This window comes from Cupressus sempervirens, chromosome 1, assembly GCF_028749045.1.
Source record: "Cupressus sempervirens isolate cs-2001-9-10 chromosome 1, ASM2874904v1, whole genome shotgun sequence".
Classification (NCBI taxonomy): domain Eukaryota; kingdom Viridiplantae; phylum Streptophyta; class Pinopsida; order Cupressales; family Cupressaceae; genus Cupressus; species Cupressus sempervirens.
The window spans coordinates 591463701-591481308 of NC_143118.1; positions in this window are offsets into that span (position 1 = coordinate 591463701).

Here is a 17608-nt window from a genome sequence, read left to right on the forward strand (position 1 = left end):
AAGTATCCAAAGGAAGGTCATGAACCCCACACTTACCAATGTCCACATCGGCCAGAAAACAACAATTTGTCCCATAATTCTTTCCAGATCCCCTATGGTTCCCCTTGGATCTGTACCTCCTGTAATATTCTCCCTAACCAATTTCTTGCCTTCCAGCATTCTAGCTAATTCAAAAACAGAGAGAGTGCCCATCATTTTATATATATGGAGGATACAAAGACACAATAGTAAGAATTATATGGAGGATACAAAGACACAATAGTAAGAAACTAAGTTAAGTAAGGTTAATCATAGATAATACCTTAAGATTTGCATGTTAAGCATTTTCTGAGTTACATTTGTTATTTTAGTGGTTACCGAGTTACAACATATTACCAGTATTAACTGAGTGTATGTGTGTGTATCGAGCAATAGTATTTTAGTAAAAATTTATGTTTTGTATTGACATATAAGGGATCTAGGATTTATTTTAGTGGTAATTGATTCACCCCTCCCCTTCTAGTTAGTCCTCTTATATTTCCAAAATTTGGTATCAAAGCTTCTTGCTGCTTGTAGAGAAGGTTTCAAGGACCTAAGCCAAAGATCAAAATGTCTTATAGAAGAGAGATTCCTAAGTTGAACAGAGATAACTTCAAGGCATGGAAAAAACTTATAAAGTTACACTTGGAAACCATTAGTGATTCAGGGTTCAAATATCTAAAAAATACTTACAAGGCTCCTACTAGAACATTGACTTTGGAACAAATTGCTGAAAGGAAAAATCATAACATCATGATGATTAACATTGCATCAGCTCTTAACAATGCTGAATTTGATGAGGTCAAAGGATGCGCTATTGCTCATGACATGTGGACCAAACTATAGGATATCTATGGAGGTGATGATAATGTGAAAAGAGCCAAAGCAGAAAGCTTGAGAGGTAAGCTTGATCAGATGAAGATGAGAGAGGATAAAAGAATTGCAAATTTTTTTGAAATATTCAAAGCTAGTGTCAATGCTATTAAACCCTTTGGAGGGAAAATTGAAGATGTGATAGTGGTAAGCAAGGTACTCAAAATCCTTTTTCCTAGCTATGCAATTAGAGTGTGCTATTGAAGAGATGAGATGTGATCCAACTAACAAGATAAATTTGGATGTTTTAGTTGGAAGATTAACTACATTCAAGCTAGATAACTATGATAACTATACTCGTAGCTCTAGTAATCTTGAGTTTGCATTTGAAGCCAAGTTATCACTCAAGAAGACAACTAAAAAGTCTAAAGGAAAACAATCTAAAAGTGAAGAAGAAGAAAGTTTTGATAGTGATCATGAAGCGATTGAAGCATTACTTGCAAGAAGGTATCCCAAACGAAAAGGAAAGTAAAAAGGTAAAATTCATTTAATCTAATTTTCTTGTGAAGAAGTTGGACACATTGCTACAAGATGCCCAACACATAGAAGAAAAAGATGAAAAGAAGTACAACAAGTACAAAGGAAAGAATGATTTCAAAAACTTTGAAGACTAAAAGGATAAAAGTAAGAAATCTTGTTTCATAGCTAAAGATTTAGATAGTAGTGAAGATGATGAAATGGTCTATATTATTGTAAAAGAAGAATCTGATGATGAAGAAGATAAAATGGCACTCATCTCTCATGTTAGAAAAAATGATGCATGGATTGTTAATAGTGGTTGCTCACATCATATGACTAGTGACAAAAAAAGTTCAAACATATGGAAAATTACAATGGTGGAAGTGTGAGCTTTAGAAACAATGAACCATGTTGCATAAAGGGAAATAGTTGTATCTCACTAACCAATGAGCTTATATGTGATAATTGTTATTGGGTTAAAATACTAAAGTACAATATACTAAGTGTGGCATAGTTGAATGACATTGGATTCAAGGTGCAATTCATGAATGGGAAAGCCAAGCTATTGGATGGAAAAGGAAATCTAGTTGGGTCTAGTAAACAAACAAAAGGTAACCTATTCTAACTAGATCTTAATGAAAGTTCATGTTTCATTGCTCAAGTAGAAGAAACATAGTTAGGGAATAAAAGGTTATGTTATGTGAACTTTTATAATTTGATCAAGGTAAGAAAAAATAATAAATTGAGAGGTAGTTCTAGTTTGAGGAAACCTGATATGGGTCTATGCAAAAATTGTCAAATTGGTAAGATGAGCAAGACAAGTTTCAAAAGAAAGAACTATCATTTTGAAGAAGTCTTGGAGCTAGTTCATATAGACTTATGTGGACCTATTGGAATTGAGAGCTACACTGGAGATAGGTATTTTATTCTTTTTGTGGATGATTATTCTAGAATGATGGATATAATGTATCTGAAATAGAATTTGGAAGCTTTTCAAAAGTTTAAGTGGTATCTAGCAAGATTAGAAAAGGAAACTAGAAAGAAGCTAAAGTGTGTGAGGTTAGATAGAGGTGGTGAATTCATCTCTAATGAATTCAATGAATTCTATACTAAAAGAGGAATCAAAAGACAAGTAGTAGCTCCTCGTATAGCTAAAAGAAGGAACAGATCCATCATGGATTGTGTAGAACTTCAATAATATAAAAGAATCTTGCAACCAAATACTGGAAGGAAGCAATTAGTACTATGGTGTATACCTGTAACAAAGTACTACTAAGGAAAGACTTAATCAAACTCCTTATGAACTATGGTATGGCTAAAAACCTAATGTAAGTTACTTGAAAGTATTTGGTAGCAAATGTTATATTTTGAAAGAGACTAGGAAAGGTAAATTTGATGTCAAAGGTGATGAAGGTATATTAATAGGATACTCCACCAGAATTAAAGCATATAAATGTTTGAATTTATCCACTCATAAGGTCATAGAAAGTGCACATGTGGGAATTGATGAGTTTGTAGAAAAGAGTGAAGTAGAGAGAAATAACTTGAGGATTATAGAAGGTTTATTTACTTTGAACCTGATACACTACCAAATCTAATTAGAAGTCAGGAGATTTCACCTCCCAAGTCCCCAAAATCTCTAAAAGCACCTGAGTCACAGTCTAAAGGACCCAAGTCACAATCAGAGGCTACCGAGCTACAACAAAAAAAAACTAAGTCTGAAGGACCTGAGTTGCAATTAGAGGCTACCAAGCTATAGCAAGAACACATTGAGTCTGAAGGACTCAAGTCATAGATAGTGTGACCTAAGCATGATACAAAAGATCATGGTGAGGCTACAAGAAGTAATTCAAAATATAAAGTACCCATGTTAGAAAGATATGTTAGAAGGAACTATGCACCTAATCAGATCATTGGAGACAAGTCAGATGGAATAATGAAAAGAAATAGATTGAAAGGTACATGTTTGCTTGCTAAATTTGAACCTAGATCAAATAAAGATACTTTGGATAATGAAAGCTAGATTGAAGCAATGAATGAAGAACTCTAGAATATATAGAAAGGAATAAATACTTGGACTCTTGTTCCTAGACCCAAGGATAAAAATGTAATTGGTACTAAGTGGGTTTTCAGAAATAAGCTGAATGAAGATGGAGAAGTTTCAAGAAACAAATCAAGGCTATTCTCAAGAAAAAGGTATTGATTATGGTGAAATGTTTTCTCCTATTGCAAGATTAGAAGGTGTTAGGACTTTACTTTCTTATGTTACACATAGAGGATTTAAAGTTTATCAAATGGATGTGAAATCTTCATTCTTGAAGAGGAAGTTTACATAGAACAACTAGAAGGTTTTTTAGATCCCATAAAAAAGGATATGGTTTGATAGTCGCACAAAGAATTATATGGCCTCAAGAAAGCTTCTAGAGCTTGGTATGAAAGACTTCATAACATTTGGTCAAGATTGATTTTCAAAGAGAAAATGATAACAACAACTTATACATCTCTAAAGGACTAGACAAGAAGATTGTATTGGCAAAAATCTTTGTGGATTACACAATGTTTATTGGAAATGATAACCTGTAAAAATAATTTTTTTTAAAAATGAGTTAGGAATTTGAGATGTCCATGTTTTGAGAGATAAATTTTTTTGTTGGATTACAAATTCAATAGAAGAAAGATGATATATACATTACTCAATCCAAATATATCAAGGAGATACTAAAGAAGTTTGTAATGGAAGATTCAAGACTAGTTGGAACACCTATGTCTACTAGACATAATTTTTCAAAAAATGATGACTCTAAGGAGGTAGATCAGACCACATATAGATCAATGATTGGAAAACTACAACATGTAGTACATACAAGGCTTGATATTACATTAGCAGCAGTTGGTATGGTGGAAAGATTCTAAAAAAATCTAAACAAAATGATATGATGGAAATCAAGAGAATCATGAGGTATGTGAAGAGTACTGAAGACTGTGGATTATGGTAGAAGAAAGGAGGCAATTTAGATTTGAAAGCCTTCAAAGATGCTAATTGGGTAGGAAGTGTTGATGATAGGAAGAGCACCAATGGTGGAGCATTCTTTCTTGGTAAAATATTAATATCTTGGAAAAGTAAGAAATAGTTTGCATTTCTTAGTCTACAAAAAAGGTAGAGTATGTAGTAGCAGTAATTAATTTCTCCAATGTTGTTTGGTTCAATAAACTATAGCTATGTGTTATCTTATGTGATAACACTAGTGAAATCAACATATCAAAGAATCCTGTGATGCATACCAAGACCAAACACATTGCAATAAAATATCATTTTTTGAGAGAATTGGTGCAAGATAAAGAATTAAGATTGGAATATGTGAATACTAAAGAATAAATTAAAGGCATATTCAATAAGTCATTGCTTAAAGATGCATTTTTGTATCTAAGAGATAAGTTAGGGGTTATTACCCTATCTAAAGCTTAGTAAATAAAGTTTAGAGATGCATCAACTAAAGCATGTTGAAAACTAGTCTAGTTGATGTAGTGTTGAAAGGACAGACTGCATATGAATCAGTACATAAACTACATTAATATTCACTGATTATTTTCTTTGAAGGGAGAGTTTCTTATGTCATATTCACTGAAAATTTATAAATATGGAGATTTTTGTGATGAGGGAGTGTTTGTTGTGTCATATCATAGAAATCTTGTTTAAAGATGTCAAAGATGAAGAACTTGGTCTGATATCAAAGGAAGAAGATGTTGAAGACAAAGTTTGTTGACAAAGGGAGAAAGTAAAGTTAGACAAAGTTCACACTAATAGAGGGAGTTCTCATGGATAAGAATCAGAATGAAACTAAAGATAGTTTCCTTACTATTAATTTTTTCTCTAGAATTTCATTGTATTATGAAATGTTGTGTTGCTATCAATGCCAAAGAGGGAGATTGCTAAAAATAATTGGTTTATTGTGTATTCTCTTTGATGTTACACAAATGTCACATCTTTGCCTCTTAGTGTATGCCAAGCTCACTTGGGCGATGAAGACAATTTCATATGTCTACTAAGCATTCCATTGTTAACCAAGTTTAGAAGATAGCGTCTATCGACTTTACTTGGGCGACAAAGAGAAGTTAGCAAAAGTTGAGTGTTAATCGAGCTTACTTGATTAATGAAGGAAAATTTGGATGGAGCTAGTGTTAATCAATCTCACTTGGTTACCAAAAGAATTTTGTAAAGATGTAGTGTTAACTAAGTTCACTTGGTTAACACTGGAAAATTATTTATGAGTTAGTGTCTACTAAGCAAGGCTAGCTAATGAATAATTTTCTTGTTTTGGCATATTAAGTTTAATGGATTTATTTGTTAGTTCTAGCTAACTAAGGAAATGAATATTAATTATTCTAAGTTATATTTGAGCTGATAATAAATAAGGTATAAGTATAAGGTCAAGTTGAGGATTGAAAAATGGAAGTGTATAGAAGAATAGAATATGCTTAGAAGAAGTGAATTGGAAGGATGAGTAGAATAGCCGTGTGGAACTACAAAGATACATTCGATAAAAAATGATCAAGTATAAAATCTAGAATTGAAATTTTTAATTAGAATTTTAGTTGTATTTGAAATAAGGTCATCCCATTATTACTCTCTAACCATTGTAGCAGTGATCTAAATCTCTTAACAAAGTTGGTTTAATAGCCATTTGTAAATCCTCTAACAAGGTGGTATTTCTAGATTGTAGTGTATAAAGATCTCTAACAAGGCCACTCCTAATAGGGTGATCGAATCCTCTAATAGGGTCACAACTAATAGTGTGTTTTTTAGCCTTTAATAGGGTTGGTTCCTAACACAACGCACTTCAAAAGAGTGAAAATCACTAACTAGTTGCAATTGGTGGTTTTTCCCAAATTGGGTTTCCACATTAAATCTCAGTGTTACTTTTATTCATTTATTTTATGTATATGTAGATAAGTTAAGTAAGGTTGAATACATATAAAATCTTAATATTTGCATGTTAATCATTTTCCAAGTTACAATTGTTATTTTAGTGGTTACTCGGTTACTCAATATTATCAGTATTAATTGAGTGTCTGTGTGTTTATTGAGCAACATTATTTTTAGTAATGTTTATGTTCTATGTTGACATCTAAGGAGTCTAGGATTTATTTTAGTGGTAATTGATTCACCCCTTCCCTCTCAGTTACTCCTCTTATACTTCCAACTAGAAAAAGGAAAAGAAAGGATGTGTAGAAGATAAGATGGAAAGAAACATCTAATCAGAAAGGATCCAGAGGTCAAGCTAGAATAGAGATCTAAATCTAAAAAGATAGTTTCTTCATAAATTAGTTCAAAATTATGTTTCTTTCTAACCATTGTAGCATTAAAGAAATCTCTTAATAGATTTGACTTAACAGTCATTTTGTAAATCCTCTTACAAGGTGACATTTCAAGAATGAGTTTTTTTAAAGACCTTTAACCAAGCTACTCCTAATAGGGTGATCTAAATCCTCTAATAGGTTAATACTTAAAATTATATTTTGTAACCTTTAACAAGGTTGGATCCTAATAGGGATCACTTCATAAGAGTGAAAATTATTGTGACTAGTTGCAAGATGGTTTTTTCCAAATTGGGTTTCTAGATTAAATCCTAGTTTTATCTTTGTTCATGTTATTTACTTGTACTTTATATTTCTATAAATAGTTTACTAAAGGATAAAATAGTTTAATAAGTCTTAACATTGCTTTATTAACTAAGTGTTGGTAAAATTTTAATGTTAACAAATACATTTAGTATTATAAGATAAGTGGAAGATTGTATTGACATCTAAGGGAAAAGGATTTATTTTTGTTATAACTGATTCACCCCTCCCCTCTTAGTTATTGCTCTTACATTCTAACAATTGGTATCAAAGAAGTTGGTGCTTGGAGGAAAACGTTTTAAAGACCTAAGCTAAAGATCAAGATATCTTATAGAAGAGATATTCCTAAACTTAACAGAGAAAAGTTTCAAATGGTAGGAGTTGATGAAGCTTCATATATTGTGTATTCTACCTAGAGAACAAATATGTGCCACCACTCAAGCCTATGACTATGGAGCAAATAAAAGAAGCAAAGGATTACAATATTATGATGACTGATATTGCATCCTCTTTTGACTATTTTGAATTTGATATTAGAGTAGTTGATGCTTGTAGGAAAAAATTTAAAAGACCTACGTTAAAGATTAGGATGCCTTACAAAAGGGAGATTACTAAACTTAATAGAGAGAAATTTCAAATGGAAAGAGTTGATGGAGCTTCATATATCAAGCATCAGTGATGCTGGTGTATTTTACTTGGAGAAAAAATATATGCCACCACCTAAGCCTATGAGTGTGGAGCAAATAAAATAAGAAAAGGATCAAAATATTATGATGACTAATATTGCATCCTCTTTGAAGTATTCTAAATTCGATGAAGTTAATGATTGTCCTCCTACATTTGAAATGTGGGAAGAGATCAAGAAAGTCTTTTGACATGAAAAAAATATGCAAAGAGCTAAGGGAAAAATTTTAAGAGGAAAATTTTCTCGATTGTAAATGAGAGAAGGTGAGAACATCACCCAATAAAGTGAGAGGGTCAAAGAAAGTGTAAGTGTAACTAGAGTAGTAGGAGTTAAAATTGATGATGAGATAGTAATCAATAAGGTACTAAGAACTCTTCTTCCTATTTTTGCAATTAGAGTTTCATCTATTCAAGAGATGAGATGCAATCCACCACATGACTTAACTCTAGATTCTCTTGTGGGAATATTGACTTCTTTTAAGTTGGATAACTTTGACAATTATGATCCTTCTTCAAACAATATTGAATTTGCATTTAAAGAAAAGCTAACCCTTGGTAGCAGAGGAGGAAACTCAAAAGGAGAAAAAGTTACTAGTGAAGAAGAATATGATTTAGATGAGGATCTTGAAGTCATTGAAGCTCTCCTAGCAAAAAGTGCAACAAGAGGAAAAGGAAAATTCAGAAGAAAGATTCCATTGATTTGTTTCTCATGTGAATAATTTGGTCACATGTTTGTAAGGTGTCCAAATAAATAAGATAAAGATAAAAATAAGTTCAACAAGTTCAGAGTAAAGAAAGACTTCTAAAGCTACAAGGACTACAAAGGAAAAGGTAAGAAATCATATTACATTGTGAAAGTTTCTAATAGTGATGATGATGAAGATGAAGTAGTTTATATTTTTGTTAAAGATGAATATGATGATGAAGAAAATAAAAATATGACACTTGTTTCCCATGTTAGCAAAAATGATACGTGGATCATAAATAATGGTTGTCCTAATTGCATGACTGGTGATAAAACTAAGTTTAAACACTTGGAACACTATGGTGGTGGAAGTATTAGATTTGAAAATAATGAATCACATTATGTAAAAGGAAAAGGCATAATAGCATTAATTAATGGAGTTAAATGTGAGAATACCTATTGGGTTGAAGAATCAAGACATAATCTAATCAATGTAGTACAGTTGAACAATATAGGATAGAATGTTGAATCCATGAATGGAAAAGCCAAACTATTGGATGGCAAAGGAAAACTAGTTGGAACTAAAAATTAGACAAAAGGAAATTTGTTTTACCTAGATCTCAATGAAATTTCTTGTTTGTTAGCTCAAGTTGAAGAAAGTTTGCTATGGCATAAAAGAATGTGTTATGTTAAATTTGATAACTTGATCACCATAAGAAAGAACAATAGAGTAAGTGGCTTACCTTACCTAAAGAAACGTGAAGTGGGCATGTAAAAACAATTTCAAATTATTAAAATGAGTAAAATAAGTTTCAAAAGTAAGTCCTACAATTCTAAAGAAGCTTTGGAACTAGATCACATAGATCTTTGTGGGCCAATTGGTTTATAAAATTGTTGTGGAGATATATATTTTATTTTATTTGTTGATGAATATTCTAGAATGATGAGTGTAATATTTTTTTAGGATAAGTCTTAATATTTTCAAAAGTTCTAATAGTATTTGGCTAGAGTTGAAAAAGAAATAGGGAAGAAACTTAAATTTATGAGATAAGGTAAAGGAGGAGAATTCATCTCAAATGAATTCAATGAGCTCTACAATGAAAGAGAAATCAAATTTTTTGTGGCTCTACAAGTTAATCAGATGAAGGATGGGATATTCATCACTTATCAAAGAAATATTAAAAGTATTTGTAATAGAAGATTCCAAACTAGTTGGGACACCTATGTCTACTAGATATAAGCTCTCAAAGAAAGATGATTCAAAGGAGGTAAACTAGACTACTTATAGATCAATAATTGGGAAACTTCAGTATATGGTTCACATAAGACCTGATATTACATTGGAAATTAGTATAGTTGTAAGATTTTCTACTAATCCTAAAGAAAATCACATGATGGAAGTCAAAATAATTTTGAGATATCAAAAAGGAACTAAACACTATAGGTTATGGTACAAGAAAGGAGAAAATATTAAGTTAAGAGCCTTTACTAATGAAAATTGGGCAGGAAGCATTGATGATGAAAAAATTACTAGTGGAGGAGCATTCTTTCTTGGAAAGAGGCTAGTGTCTTGGACAAACAATAAGAAAAATTATATTTTTCAATCCATGATAGGAGCAACGTATGTTGTTGCAGCAATTAATTATTCTAACATAATGTGAATCAAGCAATTGATGTTAGGAATGAAGGAAGAAACAAAGGAACCAATGGTTATCTATTGTGATGACACAAGTGCAATCAATATATCCAAAAATCTAGTGGTGCACTCAAAGACAAAGTACATTGCAATCAAATATCTTTTCCTAAGGGAATTGGTTCAAGACAAAGAGGTGAGATTGGAATATGTGAACACCAAGGAGCAAATAGTAGATATATTTACCAAAGCTTTACCTAAGGATGCATTTATGTATCTAAGAGGTAAACTATGAGTTATTCCCATCTATGATGCTCACTAAAAGAAAGAGATAGTAAGGCATCAACCAAGCTCCCTTGAAGATCAATCAAGTTGATGTAGTGAAATATAGAGCATATTGTATATGAATTAGTACAAAAGGCACATTATAATTTTAGATTCCTCTATCCTTTGGAAATTGATGTCAAAGAGGGATATTTTAGTGTCAACATGGAAGAGAAACATGGAAGATTGTGAAAAGTTTAGTATTAATGAGATTGAGGGAAAGTCTAGATGATGGAGTGTATAGCTAAGAGGGAGAAAATGATAGAAGAGCAGTCATAGGAAAGAAACATAGACAAATCCTATTAGAATCTCAAAGGGAGCTAGTATGGATGAGAATCAAAATGAAACTAAGGACAGTATATAATTTCTCATACTTTTATAAGCGTATATTAACTTGTTGTTTTCTATAAATTCCAAAGAGGGATTTTGTTGGAAATAATAATTCAATTGTATATTGTCATTGATGTTTATACAAATGTTAGTATTAACCAAGCAATATTGATTTTGTAGTACTAACCTTGTATATCTCAATATTAATCAAGCAATCAAGTTATGAATACTTTCTAGTATTAACTGAGTAGTTGGCTAATGTAAGGGTACCTGCATGCAATATTGACTGAGTGGTCAAGCATCACATATATGTAGTTTTGATTGAGTGGTTGGGCATCAAAGGAGATTAGTATTGATTGATTGTTCAGGTGATGAAGAAGTCACAGTGTTAACTGAGTGTTCAGTTTCAGTGTTGACTGAGTGACAACAGATTGAAATTGTAAAAATGTTTTATTATTTTAGGCTAGCTATTTGGATGTTTATTGATGTTTTGAAAGGGTATTCAAGCCAACTTTTCCTAGCTTATGATATATAAGGAAGGTCAAGTTATGAGGATAAATAGTAGTAATGAGAATATAAAAAAGATGGATATGTGACTAAAGGAAAAAGGTAGAGCAAGAAAGTGTGGAAGATAAGCTACAAAGAAACATCTGATCAAAAAAGATCCAAAGGTCAAGCTACAATAGAGATTTGAATCTGCAAAAATAGTTGCTCTATAAATTAGGTTAATTTTTAGTTCCTTTCTAACCATTGTAGCAATAAAGAGATACCTTAACATGGTTGAATTAACAATCATTTTGTAAATGCTCAAACAAGGTGACATTTCAAGATTGAAGTATTTAAATACTTTTAACCAAGCCACTCCTAATAGGGTGATCTACATCCTCTAATAGGGTCATACTTAACAGTATATTTTGTAACCTTTAACATGGTTGGATCCTAATAGAGCTCACTTCAGAAAAGTGAAAATTATTGTGACTAGTTGCAAGGTGTTTTTTTCCAGATTGGGTTTCCATGTTAAATCCTAGTGTCATTTGTGTTCATGTTATTTTCTTATTCTTTATATTTTTGCAACTAAGTTACTAAAGAATAAAATAATTTAATAAATCTTAAGATTACTTTATTAATTGACTACTAGTAAAATTCTAATGTTAACTAAGAAATTTAGTATTATATGATAAGTGGAAGATTATATTGACATCTAAGGGAAAAGGATTTTTTTAAATTCACCCCTCCCAGCTCAATTACTCCTCTTAGATTTCCAATATTATCTTGCATGTGGATTTCAATTAAAATTTTATTTTAGATCTATTATCGTTTATGTGGAAACAGTTATATTTTTTGTTGTAAGTTTCCTTACAATAGAAATAGTGCTTTTGTTTATGATATGGTACTAAAATATGTTAGATAAATAAGGAGGCAGGTAAAAAAGTTATAACCAATTATCCTACACACTCCAAAAACAATTTACTACTAATTCAAACACTTTAAACTCTCAGATAATTAAGTTGGTAACCAAATCCAACATCATCATTCAAACCAGTATCAATCTTTGAATCACACTATCATCTTAATATTCCTTACTATACTGCGTATTAGAGTGATCATCCAACTTATACTAAGTCACAATAACAAAGAGTTACCTTAAAGAAAACATGCAACAAAGTAAGAATTCACATATTTTGACATAAGTATTTAATGTGAAAAATCTATAAAGGGAAAACCCACCTTGGAACTAACAATCCAAATATTTTTATTCTTATAAAGTGAACTCTATTAGGATCCAACCTTGTTAAAGGTTACATCCACATTGTTAATATGACCTTGTTAGATGATTTTCACTAAAGATCATCTAGCCTCATTTCATTGACATTTCTAAAGAGTTATATTCTATAAATGACTTATAAAACATTACTATTAAATGTTTCTATATAGGGTTTCAAAAGATTGTTAGGTCCACTTGGTTAAGATAGTTTTCTGCTACAATGGTAAGAAAGTAACATTGAAATGAATTTTTAGATTTTAGCACTACCTTTCTTGTTCATATATTTTCTTCATTCAATCTCTTTCTTCTAATCCCTTTCTAGCTGATTTACACACTCCATGCTTCAACTTAACACTTCCTTTGCTTGATATTTTCAATACTATTCTATTCAATTCACCTTCCAACAATCACCTTCTTCTTCAACTTGATAATAAAACAATTAGAAACATCAACAACAATACAAATCTTCTTCATCAATTAAATATTTAAAAAGTTCCATTGTAGAATCTTCCATGATTTACTAATTAATCATAATTGTCAGATCTTCATCAAGTTTAAATTCATTGAATCTAGATGCTTGGAAAATATACTTCTATCTTAAACTTGGTGCTCCATTTCAAAATTTTAAATATCCTTTATCAAATCTTCTCTGAATTTCTCTAGTCATTGATCTCATAACTAACTTCATGCTTATCTTTGGAACTTATTGAATAATATTAATTTTCATCAAATGTTAGCCTTAGATTAAATATTTTCTAATCTTTTTTCTTCCTATTTATACTCATTAAAAACTATAACTTGCTCGGTCAATACTAGACTTATTCACTTCTTTATTATGTGCCTGGTGAAAACTATAGTAGCTTACTTAATAGTTTATTCCTTCATTCATGCACCAAAATTTCTTTCTTATACATGATTTAATAACATTTCTCATATGTTGAAGATCATGTAAAACAATCAAACCAAAATTATACTGTTAGAGTCTAACTCATTCAAGTGCCCATTGAACAATCAAATGATATGGAACTCTACTGAATTAGCATAATTTCTAACCAACTAAGATTTGGCATTATTGACAACATAAAAACTAATATGACTCTTTCACCTATATTAACAACATTATTAGTTGGGGCTAACAATCTCCTCCTTTTGCATTGATGGAAACACATAAACATATTACATTACATAACATTACATCATTAAAGACCAACACATTTGTAGCTCTTTGACTTCATTTAGGTTCTCTACAATAGGTTTGGCATCAAGCTTGGTATTAGGTTTTTCCAATTCTTATCCATTTTGACAATTTCTCCCCCTTGGGTGTACTCCTCTTGTTCATAAATGTATTCAATATCTATGACTCTCCCCTTTGAAAATAATATTTCAATCACTCCACTCTAAATGATCTCCATTCTAACTTACTCATCTCCCCATACAATACTTTCATACTTTCTCATCTCTTAGTGCTTAGTAAATAACTCCCCCTTTGACAATAATGTCAAAGGTAGTTGTAAGTTCCAATGTGAAACTTATAAAATCTTGTAGTAATACCTTATACCTTGCATGGACTTATTACATCAACTTAATTACAGTTACTTTCACAACTTCAAGAAGAAATACCTAAAGAGTGAAATCTTGCATCAACTCCACAAAGTTATATCTAATCACCGATGAATTGATTCAACATGTATCATTTCTTAGTGAATCTTGGATAGGAAGGATCCCTAACTTACCTCTTAGATACCCAAAAACATCCTTAGGGAATGTTGTTGTGAATATATATGCAATTTTCTCCTTAGACTTCACATATTCCAATCTTTCTTTCTGCTCTTGGATGTGTTCCCTCAAGTAATGATACTTGATAGATATATTCTTGTTTTTTCATGCATCACAAGATTCTTGGATATGTTAACTACACTTCCATTATCACAATAGATAGTAAAAGGCTTAGTTACTTCCTCTTGCATTACTTCCAACATTTTCTTAATCCAAACTATATTTGAATAGTTAATAGTAGCAAAACAATACTAAGCTTCTAGCTATAGAATATGACATACAACTTTTTTTCTTGCTCAACCATGCAACTAGTCTTTCTCCTAAAATGAAATTTCCACCACTTGTACTTTGTTTTCATCAACATTTCTTGCCTAATCAACATCAGTATAAACTCTAAGTTCAAAATCACTTTCCTATTTGTAGCATAGTCCATAGTTTTGTATTATTTTAAGGTATTTGAATATCCTTTTAACTAAAACCATGTGTGCTTCCTTAGGATTAGAGGAAAACCTTGCAACAATACCAACTACATGTGAAATATCAGGTTTATTGTGCACAACATATTGCAATTTTCCAATCATTTCTCTGTATTGTGTCTCATTCACTTTAGTAGTAGTGTCTTCCTTAGATGATTTTTATCAAGTGACCATAGGTGTGCCAACTAGCTTTGACTCATCCATATTGGATGTCTTCAAGCTCTCCTTAATATACTTAGATTAAGTCACACATATACCACCTTTTGTTTAACAAACTTGCAAACCAATGAAAAACTTAATCTCACCAAACATAGACATCTCAAACTCCGTACTCATCTAATTAACAAATGATTTTTTCTTAATAAATCATTACCACCAAATATTTTATCATCTACAAATATATTAGCAACTAGTGCCCTATTTTCAGCTTCATTTCTCAAATACAGAGTATCATTATCACTTGTTCTAGAAAATCCAATATTGATTATATATGAATGCAACCTTTCATACCATTCTCTCAAAGCATGTTTGTGTCCATACAATTCTTTATTCAATTTGCACAGTAGATTATTCTAATTTCACTCCACAAATCCTTCTAGTTGTTCCATGTATACCTATTCTTCTAATATTGCATTAAAAAATGTAAACTTTACATCCATTTGATAGAATTTGAATCTCTTATAGCTTGGATAAGGCAATAGAGTTCTAACTCCTAATATAGCTACAAGTGCAAAGGTCTCACCATAATCAATTCTTTCTTCTTGGGCATTACCTTTATAAACTACTCTAGTCTCATTCTTCACAACTTCTTCTTTCTCATTCAATTTGTTTATAAAAATCCACTTGGTTTTAATTAAATTTTTATTTTCCCATCTAGGAAACAATGCCCATGTATTTTTCTTCCCAATTTTGTCTATTTCTTCATTCATTACATTGATCCAATCACCATTATCAAGAGCATCTTTCACCGTTATTGGCTCAAATTCAATAATCAAACATGTATTATCCTTTAGCTTTCTTTTTGCCATGACTCCAACACTATTATCTCCAATGATTTTCTTTTATGAATGATTCCTCCGTACATATTTTTCTATGATAGGTTCAACTCTGTGATCTCCAACATTATCTTCACTCAATTGGGGCTTGGCATTCTTCTCAGGTTGTTCTATTTGTTGCTTGCAAGTTGTTACTTGACGGTTTTTTAATTTCTTGGTGTACCATTGCAAAGACTTTATTTGGTTCTTGAGTACAATAGAAAGTGTATCCTGACATATATACACAAAATTCTTGTAATGATCAAGTTTCTTTTTTCTCTCCTCATCATTCTTATCTACAAACTCATCAATTATTACATTTGCACTTTCAATCATTATGCCAATTAGTTTATTTAAGTATTTGTAAACCTTGATCCTAGTAGAGTAACCTAGGAGTATACCTTCATCACTTTTTGAATAAAATTTCTCATTCCTTTCATCTTTATGAATATAACACCTACTTCCAAATATTTTGAAATAACTTACATTCAATGTAAGGCCATACCGGATTTCATATGGTGTCTTGTTTACTCCTTTCTTCAACTAAACTTGGTTGAGTGTATATACAATAGTTCTTATGGATTATCTCTAGAATATTTTTACAAATCCTTTTTCAATCACCAATATTAAAGTACAATCAACAATTGATATTTTCCTTCTCTTTGCAATTTCATTCTATTGGAGTATCCTTAGTGCAGATAGTTATCTCTTAAATCCATGTTCAACCTAGAAACTAGTGAATTTACTAGAAAAAACTCACCATCTCTATCAAATATCAAACATATCAGTTATTTACCAGTTTATTTTTCAATTATATCTTTATACCACTTGAATATTTGAAAAGCATTAGATTTCAACTCAAAAACATAATTGTCATAATTCTAGAATAATTATTAACAAGTAGTATGAAATATCTATCTCCATAATAGCTCTCAACTTTCATTGGATCATACAAAACAGTATGAACTAACTCCAGAATATAATTATTTGAATATTTATTTCTTGAAAAAATAAACATAGTCATATTATTGAGTTGGCATTGCTTGTACATAGTAGTATCAAGTTTATTTAGATTCGGTAAGCCTCTCACTTTCATCTTTCTACTTACTTTGACCATATTCTCTGTGCCAAATTTCAAGATTCAACATTTTACCCCAGCTTGGTGTTTTGTTGATGAGTGGTTGTTTCTTGAGCCCTCATCTTGTATGTGGTGGTTGTTGGATTTTGTTCATGTGTGTTAGTTTGGTAGTGGCATTTGGAGATCTGTAGGTTGCCGAGATTTTGGTGAAGTCTTTCATTGCGATCTTTGTGATCCCTGTATGATGCTGTCATGTGTATTCATACTTGTAAAAAAAAATATATATCTTGGCTTGTATTGAATCCTTATTCCAAGGATCTCTGGGCAGGGTATTACATTCTCAAAGTTAACATGCCATAGTCTCTTATGCCACAACCACACATCTTCAAATTTTGTAAATAGACATGTGCTAAAAGTAGGATCTAGGTAAAATAGATTACCTCTTCTTTTCTTTCTAGTACCAATCAGATTTCCATTATCATCATAGATATTTAACTTTGTATTCTCAAATATCATCTTGTGACCTATAGTATTCAATAAAGAAATACTCAATAGATTATACTTTAGTCCTTGAACCCAATATGCATCATCACATATAATTTTATCATTTAGCACCAATAAATCTCTACCCTTCTTGGGACATGAAGATCATTTCCGAGTTTCATAGTTCCACCATCATATTCTTCTAGCTTATTAAAAATACTAATTGTTATAAATATAGGAGTAACTAAGGGGCCGGGGGGGGGGGGGGACGGTGGGTGTGAATCAGCTACCACTAAAATAAATCCCAGATCCCTTAGATGTCAACAATAAAATTTAGACTGAGAAAATTGATTAATGTTATTACTTGATAA